Source organism: Camelus bactrianus, chromosome 30 (assembly GCF_048773025.1).
Source record: "Camelus bactrianus isolate YW-2024 breed Bactrian camel chromosome 30, ASM4877302v1, whole genome shotgun sequence".
Lineage (NCBI taxonomy): Eukaryota > Metazoa > Chordata > Mammalia > Artiodactyla > Camelidae > Camelus > Camelus bactrianus.
The window spans coordinates 25009646-25028783 of NC_133568.1; the positions used below are offsets into that span (position 1 = coordinate 25009646).

Below are 19138 nucleotides of genomic sequence, written 5' to 3' on the forward strand. Positions count from 1 at the left end.
GAATGGAGGTGAGCCTGGGATGAGGCAGTGAAATCAAGGTTGAATTTTGAAGAGGCCACTTTGGCTGTGCTGGGCAGAATAGGCCAGACATGGGAAGAAGGGTTTGCAAGTGGATGTTGGTTGATCAGGTAAGAAGCAACTGCGTGTTGCAGGAGAAGGATGACCTTAGCTCAGGCTGCCGTGGTGATGATGGAAATGGAGAAGCACGGGCGTATTTGGGAGACACTTAGGAGGCAAATGGATGAGTGATAGTGGCTGGGATGTGTCACCTGGGGCGGTTGATTCCTAGGTGTCTAGATGAGCTAGTTTTGGGTGCTGGAAGCATTCGTGGAGAAGGTGGGAAGATCCAAAGTTCAGTTTGGGAAGTACGATGTCCTGTGAACGGTGTGGTACCCAAGTCTGACCTCAGAGGACAGGTCTGGGCTGGGGGCTGACATTGGTGAGACTCCTGGTCTCACTGCTCCCTGAGGCTCATTTCCTGTGTGTCCAGGAGGAATCCGCCTCTCAAAATCCGCAGCTGAAGTACGTGCTGATGAGCCGTGATGGGCCCAGGTTATGTCTGGGGTGCGTTTGTCCCGGAGGCCTTCCGGACTCAGATTCATCCTTCTCTGACAGTTAGTGGGGCATGTTATTTTTTAAGTAATTGAAAAACATACGGTACTTCTGTCACTGAGACTCCAAGCACCAGGGCTGGTGCCTCTGTCCTTAGTCCCACGGACTCTTGGAGGAAACCAGGCGCAGGGCCCCACCTGCTGCACTGCTCGCGCTGCTGCCTCCGAGAGGTTGCAGTCTCACACAGATGTAGACAAATGGGTGGCACGTAATTTGGCTGCCTCGGGAAATAGCTCCCATGCATGTGTGGTTAAGAGGGTGGAACATGCTAGAGGGCAAGGGGGACGAGGGGGTCACCATTTCCCTGTAGGTTACAGGCGCCCCGTTTCTGAGCGAGGTTAGTTACACTAACTTCTGGGAAGGTGACGATTCAGAGAACACACTGGGGATAGCTCACTGATGATGCTCAAAACGACAACATTTTCTCTGTGGTTAGGAGACCGTCTCTGAGGCTCTTGCGGACTGTTCATGAAAACCTTGTTTTTTTCCAAGTGATTCAGAATTTGTGGTGACAGTGTGTTGACTGGAGAGTGGGGTGTGGCCTGTCACGGCCCGGCAGAGTACTATGAGGCTGGACTAAAGCATCATTCTCAGTGACTTCTGTCTTACAGATTCTGTGTCCTGATGTCATCGCTATCATTTGATACTCCAGAAAATGAATTAACTGAAGCAGGCATCCACAGCTGTACATTATTAGCACATTCTTTGTCTTAAATCAGCAGATCATGGGTGACTGTGTCTGACTTGGCCATCATTTTCAGCCTCCTTGCCAGGTGGCTTTTGGTCTGTTGCTTTACACGCTTTGAGGAGTGAAGGCTCGTGTGGACGGTGGCCGTCCTGCATGCTTTCTCAAGCCCCTCCTCTGATGGAATATTCTATTTCCTTCCTACCTGGTTTTCTGTCTCCAGTTCCCCCATGCATCTGTCGTTCCCCACCTTAAGCCCCTCAGTTGGTATCCTATTAGGCTCCGTTCTAAATGAATGATTCTTTACTTGCCATGTAGATGGCATGTCTGAATAAAAATGAAATTGAGAAATTTCAGTCAATTGGATAAACTTATAGTTGACACAAGAAACACCTTACATGATTTTGTAATGCAAATTAAATAAAATAATAAATCCTAAATTAAAAACAAAAGAAGTAACCCTTGGCAAAATTTTACAGCAAGTGGAAATACGCCAACCATAGAATGAGGAAGCACTTGATGTGAGCCCCCCGTTACAAAGAGCGTGGGCTGTTTGTCCACTTCGGGTGAAGTTCTCACGCGCATGTGATACAGTACAGTTCGCTGGTGTAGGTAGTCAGGTGCTGTTGGCTTGTGAACTGCCCACCCAGTGCTTATGCTTCTGTTTTTCTCTTCTAATAAAACTCCAGTTTTATTTAGATGGCAAAATGTTTAGCTTTGGTGGACAAGTCATGGTTCGTCTCAGAATCATAGCAATTCTGGGTCCTCTAGAAGGAACATGTTCTAGGGAACCACATGACCCAGTTCTGGGACGTGATCTATGAAAGGAAATCTGTTGGACTTCTCTGGGAAAATCTTCCTTCTTGATAAGAGAGAACTGTGGTGAGAAAATCCTTTATTTATTTATTTATTTATTTTTGCTGGCCCCTTGCTTCTTGTGTTGGAAGTTATGCCTGGAACTCTGGCAGCCTTCTTGTGACAATGAAGATTGAAGCCTGAGGACAAAGCCAAGACCTTGAAACACAGTTGAATAAGCCTGTGTTTGATGCCCTCCTTGAAGCACTGAATCAACTCCGACTGCCTATCAAATGACTTCTTTTTAAAAGCATATTTCCTTATGAACATAGCAACTAACTAATCAAGTTTTGGATTATTCCTGCTAAAATTTAATTTTTGTACTCTAGTTTGGTATACAAAAAGCATCTTTGAACCCTGTATCTTATTCTGTCTTCCCCAGAAGTTAGATTTCATGTTGGCTTTACCAGCTAAATATCAAAAGATTATCAATGAAAAATAATTTGTGTTTAATTGTGGTGTCGCCAATTGCTGACTAGTGATAGACTGTGGATACAGGTGTGTACTGAAAATAAGCAAAAAGTTCCTTTTTCGTGACTCAGGAAAGAGAGTGTACTTGAAAGACTTCTACTAATTATGGGTATCAGCCAGCTCTGTTTCTGTCTCTGCAAGAGTGAGCAGTCACCATTTTTTCTTCTCTTTTCTTTTAGATAGCTTATAATGGAAATATAAAAGTAAAAATTTTACAAGGGTTATATCTAGGGTTGATTCATATACATTGAAAATAACAGGATTGCATTTTTTGGGGGAATATTTCATGGCTAGAAATTCTAAGCAGTAATATCACACGGCCCTCCAGATGCTTGAAAAATATTCAAGTCATACTCAAGCAGACTCCACTTTAAAAAAAGGTTGAGTCTGAGGACTTACATTTCTAATTACAAATAATTTTTTATGATTGTCATATCTTTAAGGAATCCTGATGAAAAAGTTCATTATAAAGGCTTCCCAATTTTACCTAGAATGGAAACTGGGGAAAAAAATTCCAGAATATGAATTTGTCTGAATATGTAGTTGAATTAATCAGGGTTCTCCAGAGGAACAGAACTAATAGAATGTGTGTGTGTGTGTGTGTGTACAAATATTTAAAAATATATAAAATAAAAATATAAAAATATTTAAAAATTTTTAAAGGAACTGGCTCATAGGATTGTGGAGGATGACAAGTCCAAAACCTGCAGGTAGACCAGTAATCTGGATACCAGGGAAGAGCTGAGGCTGCAGTTAGAGTCTGAAGGCTGTCTTCTGCTGGCAGAATTCCCTTTTCTTAGTTTTTCTTATTCAGTCTCTGTCTATTAAGACCTTCAACTGATTGGATGAGGCCCACCCCACATTATGGAGTCAATCTGCTTTACTCAAAGTCAATTGATTTAAACCTTAATGTCATCTAAAAAGTTGCCTTCCCAGAAACACCTAAGATAGTGCTTGATAAATATCTCAGCACTGAGACCCAGCCAAGTTGACACATAAAATTAACTCTCACAATAGTCAAGCACTGAATTAATAATTTAGCATATCAAACTATAGAATATGCCGAGAATGATGTCATTCCTCTTGTGTTATTCATTGTGATGAATTTTACAGCAAAGCAATTTTTCCCAATTTCTAATTTATGCATAGGCAGCTTAAAAAAAAGACTGTGAAAAAAATCCAAATTTGTCTCAAGCACTGAAGATCACAATAAAGCTGATGATAGCTTTGCAGCTGAATAAAATTCTTTGATGTAATGAATTAATTTAGGGAAAAAAATGACTGGAGCATTAACTGATGAAATGCCAGCCAAGCTGGCTCTGTAATAGGGATTTTCAGTGGAAAGTCAAAGGAAAAACCCAGCTCTTCTTTCTGGATTACATTAGATTGTTCACCACTGAATATTAGCTGTAAGAACTCTGTCTAGCAATCCAAAGAAAGAATTCAGTTCTTGCCATCAGTGTGGTTAATTACAAACTGATATTAAGTAGTAGATTGTTCAAGATGCAGTTGTGAAGATTCTAAACGATTTATAGAATTTGCTCACTTCCCATCATGACATCATTTGAAAATCTATCAGGATTTTAAATACTTTTTTAAAATTCCTGAGCTCTTTATTTTTTTGACTTTTTTTTATTGAGTTATAGTCATTTTACAATGTTGTGTCAAATTCCAGTGTAGAGCACAATTTTTCAGTTATATATTAAAATACATATATTCATTGTCACTTTTTTTTTTCCGCTGTGAGCTACCACAAGATCTTGTATACATTTCCCTGTGCTATACCGTATAATCTTGTTTATCTATTCTACATTTTGAAATCCCAGTCTGTCCCTTCCCACCCTAAACATTTAGATTATGAGTGTCTTTCCACTGGACTTGAAGTTTATAAAGGTGAAACCATTTTCTCCCTGTGTTTAGGAATTCCTTCTGAAGGTGCTTTCTCTAGGAAGGGCAAAAACAAAACCAAAGGTTGACTCACTATTAGAATTGATGTGGTGAAGGTGTTTTTGTCTCAGCATGTTACAAATCAAAGGATAACTTTATAAGAAGAATATTCTAAGTTATTTAACCCTCCTTCCTAAGTCAAATGGAAGTTCATCCAGCAACACTTAGAACCTCTGTTCTCTAGCAGGGTCTTAAAAGAAAATCATCGATGCAATTGATAACTTCTTCCTGGCTACTTTACTGGCTCAGTGAGAACCTGGTTTTGCTTTTTTAAGATAGGCTAGAAGAATAGGCACTACAAAAAAACAAAACAAAACAAACAAACAAACAAAAAACCACACTGTCACCTTGTCACATTCTCCTGTGTGGTTGATATAACAATTTGCTCATCAGTGAGACATAACCCGCAGCCGTCAGGCTTGCTTGTGGTTGAGAAGATGCCGTCTGCACAGCTGAGCCTGGTTCCAGGAGTCATCTACACGAATTCCTCCAGAAGCACAAATTCCTCGTGAGCCAGTCTTGCATAGATTGGACGATGGGGGTGCCAGGTGATAGACACCATTCCAAAATCTTTCCTTTTTGTCCACCCATCCAATGAACTGGCTTCTTTGGTAACCATCCAGTGTTGAAGAGGAAAAAGATATTTAATTTGGTGAACCATGAAGGTTGGCTCAGGAGACCTGGAATAGGTTGCTTATATATTATTGAAATCAGCCCGTAGAAGGCATGCTGCAGTCTTGTCAAAGGGAAATATGCTTGCCCAGATTCACGACCCGAAGTTGCTCTGGCTTTGGAACACCAGGGAAAAACAGCAAGTGCTTCAAACTTCCCAAAATGATGATTTTCAAAAGTGCTTAGCATATTTGGCAAATACACTTGATCTTGGAGTATGGTCAACCTGAAACTGAGGGGGAAGACCTACAGCATCTGTATATAAGCTGCAGCCACAGATAAAACAATTGGGGCATTGAAAGCTGCATCCTTTAGTGAAGGTTGCCAAGGGCACTGGTCTTGACCATGATTGAAAGGAAGGGAAGTTCATCTCATCTGGAGAAGGAAATCCAGAGAACCAGTGAGCCCACAGCTGCCTTTTCCCCGGCCAAGAAGGAAGACTGTACAAAATCCTGCTGAGAGACGGTCATTTTTGTCAAATGTCTCAGAAGATTTAATTTTGAAACATTAATTTGTGATGACAACAACATATTTACGGGTGTAACCCCTCGACAGATGACACATACGTACTAGAATTTCAGTCAGCAACCTTCCTCATAAGTTAGAGGAGAAAGGAGTGTCCATAGTGATGCTTCCGTCAAAATTACTACAAAATACCAATTATATTCATTTTCCTTCCAAAATTTTCCTAATTAATGTTATATGGATGATATGCAGGCTCATCAAAAAAATAAAAATAGATCTACCATATGATCCATCAATTCCACTTCTGGGTATGTACCCAAAGGAAGTGAAAATAAGATTGTCAAGGAGATATCTGCACTCTCAAGTTCACTGCAGCATCATTCAAGCAGCCACGATATGGAAACTACCCAAGTTCCATCAACAGATGAATGGATAAAGAAGACGTGGTATGTATGCTGGGTTACTGGAGATATAGATACATATATATGTATATATACATACTGGAACTTTATTTACACACACACAGGAATATTTTTCATTGTGACAACATGGATGGACCTTGAGCACATTACGCTAAGTGAGATAAGTTGGAGAGAAACACCAGCACTGTATGATATCACTTACAGGTGGAATCTAAAAAAGCCAAACTCGTAAAAGCAGGTTAAAATGGCAGTTACCAGGAGGTAGGTGGTGGGAGGAAAAGAACAGACGTGGTTTAAGGATACAGCCTTGCAAAGGGTGATAGTTAAGCCTTGGAGATCTAATGTGCAGAATTGTGAATATAGACAACCATACTGTATTATAACCATCAAACTTTCTAAGAGACTGGAACTTAATTATTCCAGCCACCAAACACAAATGATAATTATAAAATGTGGTAGGGGTGCTAATTATCACTACAGTGGCAATCATGTTACAACATATAAATGCATCAAATTAACATATTGTACATCTTAAACTTACACAGTGTTTTATGCCATATATATTTCAATAAAAAATGGAAAAGTTTATATGGACTAATCACAAAGTGGTTAACAAGTCCATTTCGTATGCCTGCTTTTCCTTAAGACAAGGAACGTAAAAGGAATCATCTTTCCTCTTGAGAATTGTTGGGCAACTGAAGGAGGTTAATGGAAGAGAAGTTTATTGAGGCCAAATCAAAAACAGCTTGGTGACATGTATTTTTATCTGTTTTTTTTTCCTCAAAGTACATTGCTAGTTATACTCTAAAAATTAGCTCAGATTGTCCTGGGGCAGATAGTAGCAGACAACTGAGCATCAATATTAACCACTCCAGTATCATATAAATGACAGCCTCTTCTCTCAAGTGGTGGAAATGCCCCTGGCAAAGAGGACAAATCGCCTGGGTGGAAGATAGGTCTCTTCGGTAGATTAAAAGGCAAAGGAAAAACAAACTCTCAGTGACTAGTCCTGTTCTTCACGTCATTTGATGAATTTCTTGGTTGCCCAAATCTCAAGGACCTTCATCTGTTTCTAATCGAGATGCAAACAGGGTTGATTAAAACCTAATCTTCCTTACTGGGGCTGCATCTCAGGCCAGTGGGAAATCAAACAGCTGCTCACACGTTGCAGGGGTGTGGGTTTCCTACTGGAAAAGCATGTATGTGATTGGCAATCAGGAAGCCTGACTTCAAGTCCCACTTCTGCCACTTGCTGGGTTGCATGAATTTGGCAGTTTATTTACATTTTCTGCAGCTTGGTGTTCTCATCTGTAGGATTGGGGTGATCATTTCTATGCAGAGCATAGAGCATAGTGTTAATGTCCAGTTAGGTGAAGTGTAACCTGGCTGTGTTTCCATGCTCGTGCCGAGGGCATTCTTGGCCGTGTTGGCTGTTGTCCTCACACTTCTTCCAGACCTCTTCTCGGGAAGAGTCTCTGACTGGCATCTGTTCTTACTGGGGGTTGACCCGGATATTTTCCAGTTGCTCCTTGTGCTGTCCTGTCTGAGTCTGACCATGCTTGGCTAAGTCCAGAGATACTGTTGCTCTCTGGCTTTTGGTCAGACTTGGCCAATGGGAGGTGTCGGCAGAGCTGGGAGCAGAATGGGATCAGAGGATTCCTTCCTGTCGGGAACAGGAGGACTGGCGCCTGGGCTCCTGTCCACAGCTCTCCCTCAGGACCCCGGTGACATAGCTAGCATTTTAATAATGTCTATTGCCTAGTATTATGTACCCATGTTGCTCCTTCATGCCTGTAGGAAGACCTAATAGAATCAAAGCAAAATTTAACATTAATGACCAACATCTTAGTCAGCGTGTGTCATCCCTAGGCAGATGAGCTACATGTACTGGAATTTCAGTAGGCGACCTTTCTTGTAGGTTAGAGTAGAAAGAAGTCTCCACGGTGATGCTGCCATCAAATTACTGCAAAATACAAAAAAATGAAATTATATTTATTTTCCTTCAGAACAGTTTCCAATTTAAGATTGTATGGCCTGGTTACAAAGGATGAACAAGTCCATTTCATACAAGAGTTTTCCTTAAGGAAAGAACATCCATCCCTCCCTCATATCAGGCCTCTTCCTGGTAACAGATGCCCGTCCTTGCTTGCCGGGTCCCCCTGCTTTATAAACGCTCCCTTCGTGGAACTCTCCAGTGATGTGACCTGTCTTTCTGACAGATCCTAGTCTAGGGTGCGGTGCCTCTCTAGCTCTCTTGTTGGACTCCCCAGGCATCATGACTACAGAAACTCTGTGCTGATCGCTGCTCCAAGTTCTCAAATTTAGTACCGAGTCTTAACAGCCTAGAACTGCAGAGGAATCTGTTTTCTGAGATCCCAGCAAAGTTGGGTAGACTTATTTATTGCTAGAAAATTTGTCTAGAAATTTAATGAGAACTCTCTGTAACCTTTCATGAGCAAGGAGTCATTTATCTTTTGTTGCAGTGTAGTTGACTTACAATGTTATATTAGTTTCAGGTGTGCAACATAGTGGTTCAATATTTTTATAGATTATACTCCACATGAAGTTATTATAAAATGTTGGGTCTAGTCCCTGTGCTGTACATTACATCCTTGTATCTTGTGTCTGTTTTGTACCTAGTCATTCGTACCTAAGGAGTCAGTTATTAAAAGCAAAAACAATGGAATGAAAAATGGAATGCTGTGATAATTTTTGTATGTGGCTGCATACACACAGTTTTTAAAGTGCTGATGGCAATGATTTCAACATCATTTAATATTCTAGTCTATTTTCCTCTAAAATACTTTTTCATAGTTATCTTCTAATACTTCTATTCAGTTTTTTTCTGTGCATTTCTCCAAATACATGATAGTGTCTGTAAAAAAATATGAACTCTCTTGCAAGTTTAGTAACTAGCATTCAGACTTAAAAAAAAACTTATTTTGAAGCAGTGGAATAGTGAAAAGATGAGGTTTCAAGCGAGACAAATCTGAGTCATAATTTTTAAGTTGACTTTTTACTAGGTGTGTGACTTGGGGACAATGTGTCATTCTTTTATAGCTTTGCTTATCTCAAGACATATTTTAAGAATCAAATAAATAAAATTGTGTCAATAAAACCCTTGGCAGGGGCCCAGCATGCAGGAAACATTCATTTATATGCCTGCATGTCTGCAGTTCCCCATCTGCTGGGTATCTGTCTGAGACAGTGAACACGTCCATTAATACAACTTGGACATGTATTCAGTTTTTTATCCCTAAGTTGGAATGTGTTCAGGCTTCACTGTTCCATTAACTACTCTTGAAAAATGCCCAGAAATTGAGGCTTTGTTGTCTCTATTGCTGTGGAAAGGAAATAGGATGGAAATAACGACCTCCTTGGAACCAGGCCTAGGAGGGCATCAGTCTCCACATCGCTCGTGTTGTGGCATTCACGGTGCTGTTTGTGAGGACAGAAAACAAACGAGGTCAAGGCTCTGCGTTCCCAGAGCAGCGTCCATTGAGGGGATCATATGTGATGGGAGGCACGTCTTGAGTACAGTGCCCCCCTGCTCCGTGCATCCCTCACTGGACGAGCTGGACAAGTACAGAATTTGAATGACAGAGGATCTTTAAACAGCACCGTGAATTTAAAGTTGCAGATGCTTTCAGCACAATTCCTAGGTAAACACCGCCCAGGCCCGTTGCTCTCCAGCTGAGCCAGGCGGAGGAGTGTTTAGAATCCGTCCTTGGAACTCAGCCTAGTCCGGTGCCAAAGGCGTCAGCTGTATTGATGGTTGTGACTCTTCCAGACACTGTTTTAAGTTACCAGGCACAATTCTGTTTATTGAAAAATGAACAGTGTGGTTCACACAGTTATAGGACCGCCCTGTATTAGTCTGAGTGCTCTGGGATTAGATCCAGGTGTCAGCTGAATCAACTGAATTTATCCTGGCTTCTGACTCCTTTGGCTTTTCATTCAGACCCTGTCCCGAGCTCACAGAACAATTCCTAGAGCACTTGTAACATTTTCCTCTAGGAAGTCCTTTTCCAGCGGGTCATGCCTTTTCTAGTCATTGCTTAGCTCTAAACTTATATGTAAATTAGAGATTTAAAAAATCCTTAATTTCAAATAGTTATCTAGAGGACAGGATGCTTCAAAAATTTGTTCATGAATCCTGCCCTTGATAGTTCCCCCTGGCAGGTGATATAAAGTAGGAAAAAAGTAGAAATTTGACACTGTGATATCTCCTGCTGTGTTGTTGCTTCAATTTAGAATGACTTGATGCCTGAGAGAAAGGAGGGTTAGCATGTCATTTGTGCCTTTTCTCAGATCACAAAGTAGACACAGAAAGAACATCATAATTAGGATATCCGTGAGGACGAAGCTGACTTATTTATTTGAAATCATCTAGAAATCTTGAATGTTCCAGGCAAACAGCAAGCCAGAAAAAGACAGTGAGATTTTTTTGGGGAAAAAAAAAAATCATTGGGCTGAAAAAAAGTATTCACTTAGCTTCTTCCCTTTTAAGTGGAGAGAGTATGTGGGACCAGCTTCTCTGTCGACAGTTTTGTAATTCTACACGTCTCAGTCCACCAGCGATGACCTAGGCTGTGGAACCATCCAGGGGAGAGGTGGCTGGAAGAAACACTGGAAAGAAGATTTAGGTCGTGAGGTTTAACCACCAGGAATTCGATAAGTAACTGTCAAAAGCTCTACACAGCTGAGTCCTTCAATAAAGTCAGAATTGGGGATTGTTTTGGATGGAAGTTTTTGTGTGTCTCTGTGGCCAGAGATCGAAGGACGTTCTGGCTTTATGTAATGGCCAGAGCATTACCTTGAGAGGAGGCGAAATCCATTTAGAATAAACCCTCTGCCAACAGCCCAGCCTGCATTTTCAGCCTCACCTTAGGTGCTCCCAGCGAGAAGCCCTGCACCTGGGCGGGATGCGCTCGCTGTCCGTGAGCCTTGGCCGGGGTGGCGGGGGCATCCGGCCCTGGGCAGAGCCTGCGTGCTGCTGGGCAGCCCTGGGGGCTGTCGGCTCAGAGCCTCACGCGGCCTGGCGTTTGTGTTCACAGACGCTGTCGCCCCATCACACCGGGCATGCTGACCGTTTTCTGCGGTCCGTCTGGGCCCCGCTCACGCTGTAAATCTCAAGTTCAAAGTGCAGGGCTGCCTGAAATGCTCTTTGAATTCGAGTGAACGAATCATCTTTCTTGATTTCACGGCTTTGTTTCCATGAATCTAGCCTGACTTCACATTTGCTATTTGTCTTTTTTTACTTTATACATATTTTTATTGATGTATAGTCAGTTTATAATGTGTCAATTTCTGGTGTACAGCACGATGCTTCAGTCCTACATGGACGTTCATCTTCATATTCTTTTCCACCATACGTTACTAGAAGACGTTGAATACAGGCCCCTGTGCTCTGCAGACACGTTTGCTGTTTGGATATTGTCTTCCTCTGTTGACTTGTGTTGGCCCTTTCCATAGGAACTAGAGTCAAATTTGTCTCTCCCTCTTTTTCCGTAGCTTAACGTTACAAACTTCAAGCTGTTATTCTAAATGAAAAGGCTAATGTTTAACAATAATTGCATCATCTGACTAATTAAGCTACTCCTGTTACATTGAAATTTCTAGAAAAAAAAATGACCTTTTATGTCTTTATGTTAAACAGGAAAAGCCAAGGGTGAAACTTTGAAAGTTTAGAAATATTTCTCTCTTTTAAAAAATTTCTGCATCGGGCCATTGCCCGTGATTTTGGTGGTAGGCTGTCCACCCAGCCATGTACTTACATTGTTTCTGTATTTATCAATACATCCCCAAAGACATCATAAATGTCTCTAAAAAAAGTGTCCTGTTGGAATCAAGACACGATATGTGTATAATACTCTAGGTTCAAATCTTGAACCTGTGAGTTTAGGTGTCACAAAGCGAGTAACCAAAGGCTCCTGAGATAATGGGCCCTGAAGACATGTCTTTCTTTCTTGGAGACCAGGGACCATGTCTCATTTGCGTCTAGAGCATATTACTCTGGGCCTTTTAGATATGAGACCACTGGCTCCACTTGTCACTGGGAGAGAGATTTGAGAGTATTGATGGTCCAAGCAGAAACCTTGGACCCAGAGATGTAAGGCTTAAGGATTAATAACAGAGAAGATAAACACGGAGTCGGTGAGCCAGGATTGCGCACAGATAGCACGAAAGTAGGCATGTGAAGGAGAAAGTTTATTTATAAGTAGATCACGCGAGCAGCTAGCTCTTTGCCCTTTCTCTCCCGTTGGGATGTGTGCTGTGCGTAGCTGCGACCTGCCTTTCCTTAATGGACAGGCTGAGGGTCCATTATCCATTTGGACCGCAGCTGAACACCTGCACGTTCTCTCTGAAAGAGCTTCTCCGTTAGAATCATAAAGGACTTTCGAATCCTGGGCACCATGAAAATGGTGTCTGGGTAGCAAGTTCAGCTCTGGGCTCCCTGAACTGCCTCTGCACCCACGTGTTCCAGCCCCTCCTTGCCTCCCGCGGGCACCGTGCAGTTTTTCCACACCTTTCACCGGGGTTACAGGTCACAGAAGCCAGCCCTGTTGAGTAGGTTCTGACGTGGTACACAGAGTTTTCGGTTAGGTCTGCTGTCTTTGGTTTTCTTCTCCAGACGTAAAAAGAACCTTAAACGTGACCCTTAGAAAAGTGCCTTCACCTCTGGAAAACATGTGTAGAGGTGGAGGAAATGAAGGCACCCACAGGGTCCCCGAACTGCGGAGGCTCTGACAGCCCGTCCTGGTGCCGCGGTGAGAGGTGGCCGCCTCGTGGATGGACTGCTCGTGGGATGCTTGTTCTCCTCAGGATTTTGGGTTAATTGCAGCACATCTCCTTCCTCCCCATGATGTGCAGCTGCTAAACCAGTGCGCACACCTTACGTGAGGACCGGTGGGCCAATTCTTCAAGATGAGCAGGGATTGCCCTTCGCGTCCCTAAATTCTGTGTGCAGGGTAAAGGTGCCGGGCACTGCCACTCCACCTCCAGGGTGTGTTTGCAGGCACCTGCGGCCGTTCCCAACATCTCCTTGTGAGATAACACGTATCCTGTAGGGCTGCCGCCACCCACTGCGGAAGGCTGGCCTGTGACGAGCGGGGCGCTTGGTGCCTTCATTTCAAAGCAATGCTTTTGTACCGTGAAGCACACTGACTATGCAAAACTCATTTTCACACCCTGATTCCTCACTGCTATTTGGGATGGCCTGTGAATATTAAACATTTCCTAGCTTTCGTTTTTTCTCTGCTGCTAATTATTTTGCTTTCTCTCCCCAAAGTCGACACTAACATCTATTGAATGACTGTGATATCACCTTTATAGGAGTACATGAAAAAAAAAAAAACTCAACCGTATCCTGCACTAATTTCTTTTCCTTTAATCTTATCAAGTGTTAAGTGAAAAATAATGAGAGGGCATTAATAATAAAGGCAGGACTGAAATGAGCAGAACCAATTGTGCTACGTTTATACTGTTACCGCACAAGTCTGTTTCTTCTGTCTTCCCCTGGAGGCACATATCATTATTTGTGGAAGCCAGAAAGATAAAGCTTATATGGAATTTATGGGTATCTGTTATAATCTCTGGATTCCAAAGACTGGAATTATTCACCACATGATGGTCGGCTCAATTAATGATTAAAGTACGTAGAATTCATACCTCCTGGGAGTGCCTGGGCGGCCGAGTAAGAGATGTGTAGCAAAGGGTTCGGCCTCAGTAGAAGATACTAGGTAGTGATTAAAGGAAATTTAACTGCAAGACCTTATCTGAATGTGTGGTTCTTAACAACTCGTGGCCTGTTCTGTAACCATGGGTAAACTTCAGTTACCGATGGAATGTCTCATAATTTCAGGGTCTTGTTACCAGCCGTGCACCTGGTGAATTGCGTTAGTAATCGAAGACAAGTAAACTCAGTAGTTTGCTCTGCTGAGCCAACAAGTGTCCTCGATAACGTTTCTCATCTTCCCATGATTGTACAACCTCTAGTCTCAGCAGCCGAGAATAAGAATGACACTTTCTGTACGCTTCTTGCAAAGAAGTGTAGACATGTTCTGGCCAGGTGTGATTGGAATCTGGGGTACGAGGCCAGCCTTCCATTCCCCTTTCCCTTCTTACTGGCAGGATTGCAGCTGTGAGGGTGAGACGTCGTCCACCGTGCTGATGAAGCCAGCCTCTCCCGTTTGGCAGGGAAAATGTGCCTGTGTCCCTGACCCCCGGGAGCCAGCACGCCAGCCCTGGACTCTGTGACCCAGACTCTTCGGTGAGTGTGAAAAAAACCCGATCGTGTTTAAGGTACTGTTATTTCATTTCTCTGTTATGGCAGCCAAATCTAATCTTAACCAACATAGGAAGTTACAAAAGAAATCCAAGTCAAAAAAGAAAAAATAGCAGAAACATTAGGAAATAGAGAATCAGTTAACTTAGAGAATCAACGAATATCCAAGGGTTGATGTTCAGGGGGAAAAAAAAGCTTTTGTGGAAGAAGAGCAAGGTGTGTTTTTCAGCTGTTTCCACGATGTCAAAGGCAGAAACTGGTAGAAAGTTGGTGCTCAAATGGTGTTTGCCGATGCTTATGGTGAGTGAGACCTGGAGGTGAGGTCAGAGGGCTTTAATATTCCCATAGAGTGAAGGGCCTCTTTCCCCTGTAGTTCTTGTAGGAATAGTGTTTCCAGGATTTTAAGGAAAAAAAAAAAAAAAAAGCTTTGTGGGGATATTCCCGATGATACTGGGACAGCTTAGCTCCAGAATTTGAACTTTGTGACAGTAAAAGCGCTGGCAGCAGCCACAGGAAATAGTGTGAGTTAACCCGACGAGTCAGGAAGCATGGAGAACTGCATTTGTTTCCCCGAAAAAATTGAGTAAAAAAAAAAAGCTTTCCTTGTGGAATAGAGAGTGCAGGATGATTGTTAATCTTGATAATCTGCTCAAGGGAAACTAGCCTTTAGAGGCTAATATTTCAGACTAAGGGAAAACAGGCTGCCAGAAACAAGGGCACAGGAAATCCCTCACAGATGAGTGTGCTGTCTGAGGTACGGTGGATGAATTTTAATTGGAGATGGAGCAACTAATTATAACCAGTCGACTCTATGATGCATTATCTACTAAGATATCAAAGAAATAATCTAGTTTAACAAATATTTATTGAATGCTCTGCTAAGACTTAGGAAAGATGCAGATCAGGCAACGCGTTGTCTCTGCTCTGACATGCCTTTCTTTCTGAAGAAAAAAGCTTGGTTGTGCCTGCAGTGGCAGTTCCTAAAGGAAACAGAAGTGGAGCTAAACAGGAAAGCTGGCTGTTGCTATTTCTGTGTGAATTTAGGACTGCTTCTGGTTGGAGAAATACTCAATTATGTTGAGTACTGTCAGGGTAAGTGTGAACTATAGGAATCATCGACGCCTTGCGAGTAACTCGATTAGGAAGTTAACCCAGACTTCTTCAGGCCAAAAGGATGTGCATGTATTGGTTGCTGGAAATGAAATGCCTACGTTATCTTCACAGCTTGCGGGTTTCAAGCAGACCAAGTTTCTTCTTTTCTTTCCTTTTCTTTTTCTTTCGGCTGCAGCACCTCCAGGGATAAATCTTCTGTCTTGCTTTGCGTCGTGTGTACAGCCCTGATCCAAGGAGGGTGGGGTGCTTTAGTCTGACTTACTCCTGGGCAGGGCTGGCCGGAACCAAGCTTAATAGACTGAACAGTACTTTTCTCAAATGAGAGAAAGATGATTTGCCGAGGGAAGTGGTTCTAGATACACACATCCATGCCTGCTTAATTCCACCGAAGTTAGGCAGCTACTCAGGAGAAAGATACGGCAAACTCTGATGTTCTTTTTTTTGTTTGTTTTGTTTGTTTGTTTGTTGTTTTACTCAGTAGAAGATAGGATGAACAGAAAACAAAGATAATACTTTAATTTCTTCTTAGGGATCGAAGGTCATAACGCCGGGGGAGGATATAGCTCAGTGGTTAGAGTGCGTGCTTAGCATGCACGAGGTCCTGGGTTCGAGCCCCAGTACCTCTGTTAAAAGCAAAATAACAAAGTAAAACCTAATTGCTTTCCCCCAACTCCAAAAAAAAGAACAAACCACGAAGGTCATAAGGCTGAAGAGAAAGGACAATGTGAAAACTGAGTACCTGATTTCAGAGAGGATTTTAAGGAACAGGATTAAAAAGTTCATTTATAGTAGGTATATGGCTTAGAACGGTAATTCATGTGTGATATTATACAATAAATGGGTCCCATGGGTTAATGTATATGACAAACATTGCACACAGTATCCTCCTCTTCAAACTTTTCAATACATGTTAGTGTATAGAAGACTGAAATGTTTTAGGGTAAATAAGCCCTAAAATATCATTTATTCTATTTGACTATAGATTTTTTTAAAAAACATACAATACATAAAATTTCCAAACAGTGGTTTAGGGATGAAGAGACATAATCTCTATCAAGAGGACCTGAAATGGAAATTTGAACAGAAATGAGAAAAGGTTAAAACTACTGTATAAAACCAGGCACCATGAAGTACAGAAGATATAATTTTGAAAAAATGTTAACTATCAGGAAATGGCACTGAGGAATTAAAAGGCAGACTATCTTTGGAAACCGTTGAATGCTTCTACACCAGCAAATAGGATGTGAATAATAATCAAATATGGAGATGTAAATATGATATTAAACACAGGGTTTCTGTTACTTACTGAAACAAAGATAACCACTCTTAAGCCTGTTGGAGCTAATTAAATACTAGTCACTCCAAATTAAGTTTATGTCTTATATAAACCAATAAACTCTTATAAACAATGTATGTATCTGGATTTCAGTACAGCATATGCTATGGACAGAATTGTGGACACCCTCCCCCCAAAAAGATATGTTGAAGTCTTAATCCCTAGAATGTCCGAAGGTGACCTTATTTGGAATTAGAGTCTTTACAGAGGTAATCAGGTTAAAATGAGGTCATGAGGGTGGGTCCTCATCCAATGTGACTGGTGTCCTTATAAATAGGGGAGACTTAGACACAGAGACAGGTGTGCACACAGGGAAGATGATACAGAGACACATGGGGAGAAGATGGCCACGCGACTGGAGAGATGTACCTATGAGCTACGTAACCCGGAGGATGGTCAGCAAACACCAGATGCCGGGAGAGGCCAGGAAGGTCCTCCCCAGGGCCATCAGAGGGAGCACGGCCTCCCTGACGCCTTCATTTCGGACCTCTAACCTCCAGCACCGTCAGACAATGCACTGATGGTGTTCTAAGCCGCCCTGTTGCTGGTACTTTGTTACGGCAGCTTTAGGAAGCCATCACAGCCTACAGCAAAGTCACGACACCAGGGTCTCCCGTCTCCTTTTTCACTTTCAGCCTCTCCATCCCAACCACCTTGTGCATGATAATTAGCGCTCCAAGCACCTGGGACCTTGTATCTGTTTCTGTCTTCATGACACTCCCAGAAGTTATCAGCACCTAACTAGCACCCCATCCGTGGTTCCCGGGGTCATACTTTAACAACGGCATGCCTCCTGCATGTCCCTGGCTTGTCTGGGTTGACATTAGAACAGGTGCATCTCACCTTCACAGATGAGCTCATATCAATTTGTTAGGCAATTTGTTAAGAATCTTCAAGAAGCCCTCAACGGGCTGGAAGACCATCCCCGACAGATGATGTTAGATCAGGTAGCACAGAACAGCAAGAACTCCATCTGTGTTCTGAACGTGAGTTCCAGAAGTCACACCACAAGTGTGATTTTATTTCCTTGGAATTTAGCTGGGAAAGCCTACTTGTCTTTGAAGTCACCCAAATTTCAGCTTTGTCCTTGGGGCTGTCGCCGGTGGACAGAGGACTGTGCTCCGTACACAAGTCCACTGAAACGCTGATGCTCCTGTGCCCATGTGGCCGTCTTCTCACCAGGAGCTATATTTCCATAGCTCCTCATCTGGGATCAGAATGGGTACAATCTACACATTTTTGAAATGTTGAACTAAAATCTTTTTAGTTAAGACAGAGAGCTTTTGGCAGCATAGACAATTTTGTTAGGTATATTTCAAGCAGTTTGAAAAAAATCTGTCTAAAGAAACACTGACTGGAAAAGGAATGAGGGCAATTATTATAATGGGATAAAAAGAAAAGTGGAGTCAGTATCTTAGATGAACCGTACTGATTCCTCCAGGACCAATGTTTGACAGCAGCCATGTCAGTTTTTAGATCGTCTTAAACTACTCCAGTATTTAAGTAGCATTCAGCTAATTTTTTCCCATTCTTGTTCAGTTCTGCCTTGGGGGTGCTATAGAATATTGTTATTTACAGGAAGCATCTTTTATTAACAAAAAATGTGAATATACTACTTCCACCTTCCAGAAAGAGTCCTTTTTTGGTTAACAGATAGCCTTCTATGTTATTGACAATTATTTACTGAGCACTCTCTAATGCAAAACACCAGAGAAACAAATATATGATTAACCGATTTGAGGCCATTACCATTTAGAGATGTAAATATTACATATATTATTAAAAAACACAAGGTAGTAAAAACATGTCATGGGTGATGCAGACAGTAAATTCAATGATGTTCTAATAAGGAGCAGTTGTTGAAAATGGTCACAGCTGGGGAACGCTTTTGGCTGGATCCTGAAAAAAAGAAGCACAGTTTTTGTATCGGTGGAGATGAAGTGCCAACTTTGCAGTAATTCATTATTATCATCACCTAATCAATTCTGTCATTAATTTTTAAATCACAGAAGATTTTTATATTTATGCTATAGTTCCAGAGAAAGCTCCAGAAATTTCAAGACTTACGGAAAAGTTACGGTAATCAAAATCTTGTAATCAACGTAAAAGTAGACATACCAAATCAATAGAATGTGGCAGAATCCAGAAATGTATGCAGGCAAATATGGTCAATTAATTTTTAACACAGTTGCCAAGGTAATTCAAGTAGGAAATTATGATCACTGCTACAAATGATGCTATGTAACAGCTCATAATATACAGGAGAAATAAAC

General features: G+C 41.9%; 1 protein-coding gene across 1 annotated transcript in view; it reads left to right on the top strand.

Moving 5' to 3' along the window:
- SOCS6 (suppressor of cytokine signaling 6) overlaps positions 1-18600 on the top strand; it is a 235098-nt gene extending 216498 nt beyond the window's left edge. Inside the window, exon 6 of the transcript XR_012503368.1 lies at positions 14263-18600. The gene's annotated coding sequence lies outside the window, so the exon portion shown is untranslated. The remainder of the gene's footprint in view (positions 1-14262) is intronic.
- The last annotated feature ends 538 nt before the right edge of the window (positions 18601-19138 follow it).